The sequence below is a fragment of the Piliocolobus tephrosceles genome, chromosome 14 (genome assembly GCF_002776525.5).
Source record: "Piliocolobus tephrosceles isolate RC106 chromosome 14, ASM277652v3, whole genome shotgun sequence".
NCBI lineage: Eukaryota > Metazoa > Chordata > Mammalia > Primates > Cercopithecidae > Piliocolobus > Piliocolobus tephrosceles.
Window position 1 is genome coordinate 108255352 of NC_045447.1, and position 6853 is coordinate 108262204.

General features: G+C 39.5%; 1 long non-coding RNA gene across 1 annotated transcript in view; it reads right to left on the reverse strand.

Moving 5' to 3' along the window:
* LOC116418441 overlaps positions 1-386 on the reverse strand; it is a 22299-nt gene extending 21913 nt beyond the window's left edge. The window contains exon 1 of the long non-coding RNA XR_004228465.1: positions 263-386. This is a non-coding gene — a long non-coding RNA (uncharacterized LOC116418441). The remainder of the gene's footprint in view (positions 1-262) is intronic.
* Between the last annotated feature and the right edge of the window lie 6467 nt (positions 387-6853).

The following is a 6853-nucleotide window of genomic DNA, read 5'->3' on the forward strand; positions in this document are numbered from 1 at the left end:
TTTATTTATTTATTTATTTATTTATTTATTTATTTATTTATTTATTTTTGAGACAGTCTCCCTCTGTGGCCAGGGCTGGAGTGCAGTGGCGTGATCTCGGCTCACAGCAAGCTCCGCCTCCCGGGTTTACGCCATTCTCCTGCCTCAGCCTCCGGAGTAGCTGGGACTACAGGCGCCCGCCACAGTGCCCGGCTAATTTTTGTATTTTTTTAGTAGAGACGAGGTTTCACCGTGTTCGCCAGGATGGTCTTGATCTCCTGACCTCATGATCCACCCGCCTCAGCCTCCCAAAGTGCTGGGATTACAGGCGCCAGCCACCATGCCTGGCCATGGTTGGAGCATCTTATCAAAGAACCCTACTTACAGTTTTTGAGTGGAAAGCAAGGGAGGAATTTTATTCATGCCTTGACCTTATTAATAACGTGTAACTAGATTGTGATGGCCATTATCAATAGAACTATCATCAGATTTGAAGAGCACTGTTTGTCTCCTTTAATATGGAGAAATACCACACATAAGTGGGAAATAATTTAATGACTGCAGTTCATTTTTAATTATATAGCTGAGTGATACTTTAAGTCTGGTGAGAATAGATATTTGAGCAAAAATAGCCAATTCCCTGTTTGATAATTTAATACATTTGTGTTAAAAGGTTTAGACAATAAAGTTAATCTTGAAATGCATTATAAATAACTGAGTAATTACCAATCATTAAGTTTATTTTTAAATAAGTGTTTAGATAACTTAATAATTAGTAATCATTAAGTTCATTTTTAAATGACTGTTTAGTCCACAAAAGATAAAAAATATATTTTAGAAAGAGAGGACATTCCAAAATCTGTCTCAGGAACATTCAATCCCAAATATATTTTAATGAAGCAGAAATGTAAATACATGTCTAGATAATTTAAGTTAAAAAAAAGTAAATTTTGGTTGCCTGCTTAACTTTTATGAAACAGATATTTTTCATTCAAATCCAGCATATATTTTGCTATGACTTTCACATCCTTTTCCTCAGAGACGATTTACCTAAACATTAGGGTACCAAAGGAACTAGGAAACAAAAACTTCTTATTAGAGAGAGAAATTTTAAGTGAGGCACACATTCCGATGATATTAATTTGTTTTCAACATTTTATTAATATTCTGGGAACACTAAGAAAATAAAATCCAAAGGGGCAAGCAGGTATCATTGTCTCAGCGTGGGCCCTCTTTTGTCATCCTCTGTAAGGTCATAGTCATCAAAGAGGGTGACCCCAGAAGAAAGTGAAACAGGGGAACAAATGAGCTTTTCCCTAAATACAAACAGTACAGTCCTTGAGAAAGAATCCTTCAAGGCCTTAGATTTCTTTAAAAATTTTTAGATAAATAGCCTGGGCTATGCAGAACAAAATGAAATGGTAATAAGGAACAGGATAGTGAAGTTTTGTGCTAACTGACATAAATGACAAGAATTGATTAACGCTCAGGATAGTGTGAAAGAAGAATTGAGGCCGGGCGTGGTGGCTCAAGCCTGTAATCTCAGCACTTTGGGAGGCCGAGACGGGCGGATCACGAGGTCAGGAGATCGAGACCATCCTGGCTAACACGTTGAAACCCAGTCTCTACTAAAAATACAAAAAAAACTAGCCGGGCGAGGTGGCGGGTGCCTGTAGTCCCAGCTACTCGGGAGGCTGAGGCAGGAGAATGGCGTAAACCCAGGAGGCGGAGCTTGCAGTGAGCTGAGATCCGGCCACTGCACTCCAGTCCAGGCGACAGAGCGAGACTCCGCCTCAAAAAAAAAAAAAAAAGAATTGAATGAAAAACGCAAACTGAAAGAAAAAATATCCAGACAGACCCTTTCCTAAAACATGCATCATAAAATATTTAAAAGCATCTGCTTTAATGCATGGGCTGAGTCAGAGTAAGGACAATTTTCAGATATCTAGAAGCCCAAAAAAAGTTTGAATCCAGAGGTGTGAGAGCCTCATCTGGCATTTGCCCTGGGGTGTCTGCCAGTAATTATTGGCCCAGACCCATGAGCACCTAATTCAGGAGACAGAGGCTGATGCCCATGTAGGGAGGAATATAGGCTAAAATGCCTTCTGCATAAATCTAGGGTTTCTAAAGAGAAGCATGCTAAGTGCCTGGGCTAGGAAAATCCCACCCCATAAGAAGAAAGTGAAAATATATGCTTGTCTTGGTCCCAATAGACAAAAAAAAAATGAAAAAAAAAGGTAATTTCTAAATACAAGTCCATAGCCATATTGGTTTGGGTTTGAAATTACACTATCTATGGGCCTGAGAAATACCAGGATGGAAATTAGCCTCTGGTAGTGAGAGGTGAGGCCAGCTGGACTTCCTGGGTCAAGTGCGGACTGGAGAACTTTCCTGTCTTACAAGAGGATTGTAAAACACACCAATCAGGAACTTTCCGATCTTACAAGAGATTTGTAAAATGCACCACTTAAGAGCTCTGTAAAATGCACCAATCAGCGCTCTATAAAACACACCAATCAGCAGGATTCTGAAAGTAATCAATTGCGGGGAGGATTGGGAAAAGGACACACTGATAGGACAGAAACAGAACATGAGAGGGGACAAATAAGGGGATAAAAGCTGGTCACCCCAACCAGCAGCAGCAACCAGCTGGGGTCACCTTCCAGGGTGTGGAAGCTTTGTGGTTTTGCTCTTCGCAATAAACCTTGCTGCTGCTTACTCTTTGGGTCCCATCTTTAAGAGCTGTAACACTCACCGTGAAGGTCCACGGCTTTGTTCTTAAAGTCAGGGAGACCACGAACCCACCGGAAGGAACCAACTCTGGACGCAGTAGTCCTGCGAACTCATTTTATCTGAGTACAATCACAAAGAGAAATACATTTTCACACCTACTTGGAAACGTATTTTGTAACACAGCTTTCATTTTAGTCAAGTGAAAATAGTAAATTTTACAATAAGCAACATGGGGACCACTGATCTCCATCAGGGAAAAAAATGAAATTGAAACTTAATCCCAGAGACCAAACATAAAAATATATTTTAATGGATAAAGATAGCTTCTCGACATTTTTAGCAAAAAGCTGGGAAGCACTTTTGTGTGTGTGTGTGTGATGGAGTTGCTCTGTCGCCCAGGCTGGAGTGCAGTACCGTGATCTCGGTTCACTGCAAGCTCTGCCTCCCGGGTTCGTGCCATTCTGCTGCCTCAGCCTCCCAGTAGCTGGGACTACAGGCGCCCACCACCACGCCCGGCTAATTTTTTGTATTTTTAGTAGAGATGGGGTTTCACTGTGTTAGCCAGGATGGTCTCCATCTCCTGACCTCGTGATCCGCCTGCTTCAGCCTCACAAAGTGCTGGGATTACAGGTGTGAGCCACCGTGCCCAGCCATTTCTTTTATCTTCACATGGGGAGGCAGAACAAACTGCAAGAGGAAAAATTAATTTGATCACCCCAAAATTTAATACTTCTGTTTATTAAAGGATACTGCAATGTGGAAAAAAAACACACAAAACTTGGCAGAGATATTTGCAACACATCTTCCCTAGAAGGTTTTGGTATCCAGAATATATAAACGCCTCCTATAAATAAGTGAAAAACAACACCTCTATTAAGAAGTTAGCACAAATAGCCCATAAGCATGTGAAAAAGTGCTCACCCTCATAATAATCATGAAAATGAAAATTAACAACTAGATACCCTTTCACACATAATGATAATTTTTTTTAAAGTTCTGAAATGTGTAGTATTGGCAAGGATAAAGAACCATGGAAGTATTCATCCCATGCACTGAAGTAGAAGGACAGCCATTTGGAAAACAGACAGATGTTAGCTCATACAGCTGATCATACGTGTACCGTGTGACCCAGTGGTTTCACTGCAACCTAGTGCAACCTAGTCAGCCTGACACACGCCCCAGAAAAGTCTCACATTTATTTACCTAGAGACATATCAGAATGTTCACAATTTTAAAAACCTGGATTATCTCTCAATATGGGTAGCTAGTGGACTGGGTAACTAAATGATCATATAGTCCAATAATAGAGTACCTCACAGCACTAAGAGTGAATGAACTGCAGCTATTCACATTCTCAAATATAGCACTGCAATGAGATGCCACTGCACGCATATTAGAATGGCAAAAATCCAGATCCCTGACAACACCAAATGCTGGTGCAGATGTGAAGCAACAGGAACTCTCTTTTAGAGCTGATGGAAGTACAAAATGGTAGAGCCACTTTGGGGAATAGTTTTGTGGCTTCTTAGAAAACTAAATCTACTCTTATTATATGACCCAGCAATCTCGTTTTTGGTATATACCCAAAGGAGTTGAAAACTTATGTCCACATGGAAACCTGCACACAGATGTTTATGGAAGCTTTATTTATAATTGCAAAAACTTGGAGACAAGCAAGATTTCCTTCAGTAGGTGAATGAACAAATTGTGGTACATCCAGACAATTGAATATCATCCAATTATAAAAGAAATGAACTGTTGGCTGGGTGTGGCGGCTCACACCTGTAATCCCAGCACTTGGGGAGGCTGAGGCGGGCAGGTCACGAGGTCAGGAGATCGAGACCATCCTGGCTAACACGGTAAAAACCCGCCTCTACTAAAAATACAAAAAGTTATCTGGGTGTGGTGGTGGGCACCTGTAGTCCCAGCTACTCAGGAGGCTGAGGCAGGAGAATGGTATGAACCAGGGAGGCAGAGCTTGCAGTGAGCTGAGATCACTCCACTGCACTCCAGCCTGGGCGACAGCGAGACTCTGTCTAAATAAAAAATGAGCTGTCAAGCCACGAAAAGACACAGAGGAAGCTTACATGCATATTGCAGAGTGAAAGAAGCCAATCTAAAATGGCTACATACTGTCACTTCCAGCTATATGACCTTCTGGAAAAGGTTAAACTATAGAGATAGAAAAAAAAAAAAAAAAAAAATCAGTGGTTTCCAGGAGTCAGGAGGAAGAGAGGGATGAATAACCAGAGCACAGAGGATGCTTAGGGCAGTGAAAACACGTGTATGATATTTTAATAGTGAATACTTGTCATTGTAAATTTGTCCAAGCTGGAGTGTGAACCTGAATGCAAACTGTAAGATGTATCATGTATGTTCATTAATTGTAACAAATGCACCACTCTGGTAGGTGATGTTTATTATGGGGGAGGCTATGCATGTGTGGGGGGCAGGGAGTAGATGGGAAATCTATACCTTCTGCTCAGTTTTGCTAAACTTTAAACTGCTCTAAAAAAATAATGTGTGTGTACATATATACATATGCATATACATGTTTGTGTGTATGCATATCTGATCATAAGAAACAATATGTAATTTCACTTATTAAAAGAGTCAAACGTGCAAAACTAAGCAATATACAAGTCTATAATGACAAGCAATGGAATGATTCACAGGAAGTTAGGGATAGTGCTTACCTCTTGTGGAAAGAGTGAGTGGCACTGAAGAAGGGCAATGGGAGTCTCTAAGATACTGGAAATACTGTGTTTCATAACCTGAAGATAGGACACATATGCTTATTTTATATTCTTCTTAAGCTGTACATACATACTTTTATATTTATGATCTATTTCATTTAGTAATAAGACAATTATATATATGCATTTGTAAATAAGTGAGATTAACAAATTTCTGATACATATAACTTATCAAAGTTGACTCAAACATAGAAAATCTGGATGGAAATCATACCATGAAAGTAATTGAGTTGATAATTAATAATTCTACAGATGATGCCCAGATAATGTCACAAGTAGTTCCAATGTTACACTAATTATCTGCAAGGGGAACAAAAGAGGCCATTCTATAATTCATATGAGACTAGGATAACCTTGCTGTTGTGTATCTCATCCATGCACACAGAGACAAATATTGTAAACAAAATGCTAGGAAGTATACTAGCAATGTATAAAGACCATGAACAAGCTCAGTTAGCAATGCAAATTTAGTTCAATGTTAGAAAATCTACTGAAATTATCTCCTTATCAATAAATTAAAGACAAAAATTATATGATTGTCTCAAAAGGCCTATAAAATTATCTTATAAAAATTAAATTATTGATATTTCCACCTATGAGTAAAGGGTAATTTCCTTAACCTGATAAAAGGAGTCGACAAATAACCTACAGCACCTATCATATCGTGTGGCTAAAAACATTGAAATCACTCTTTTTAAAATCAAGAAAAAGACAAGAGTACCATTGTCACTAAACTGCTTCCAAAGCTTATATGGAAGAGAAAAGGGCCAGGTATAACTAAGACAATCCCATAGAAGAATAAAGTGTGCGAAGGTGGGAGGTGGAGCTTATGTGACTCTATCATGTACCAGATTTACTGTGAAGTTATAATTACGACAGCACCAATTGCTATTGTGAAAGTCTATGCTTGTGTGAAATCTTGATTTATGCCCTAGCTAACATTACAGAATAGTCAGAAAGCGTCTATAGAATCCATGGTATGAGCAATTGGTGTCCATACGGGAAAATATCAGAATGGGTCTCTATCCCCAAAATGGATCCTTATCACACAAAGGCCAGATCTAAATGGACAAATGACTTACATTTGAGATGCAAATACTTAAAAATCTTTTAGAAGAAAATATAGGAGGGTACCTTATTACATGCCACACCTACTATGTGTACTTTGTACAATGCAAGTGTTGTATATGAGTATAGTATGTAACTGTAGATGCCTCTAAACAGTATATACATGCTTGCTACTGTACAGACATGAAACACTGGGAAAGGGATCATGAGAGAAAACTCTAGGTCATTCTGGTTTCCAGACTTCTGTTCCTGCCCACCCCTGGGTCCAGCACTCCCTTTCCCATTCCCCTATCCAGATCCTCTGTTCCAAGCACAGC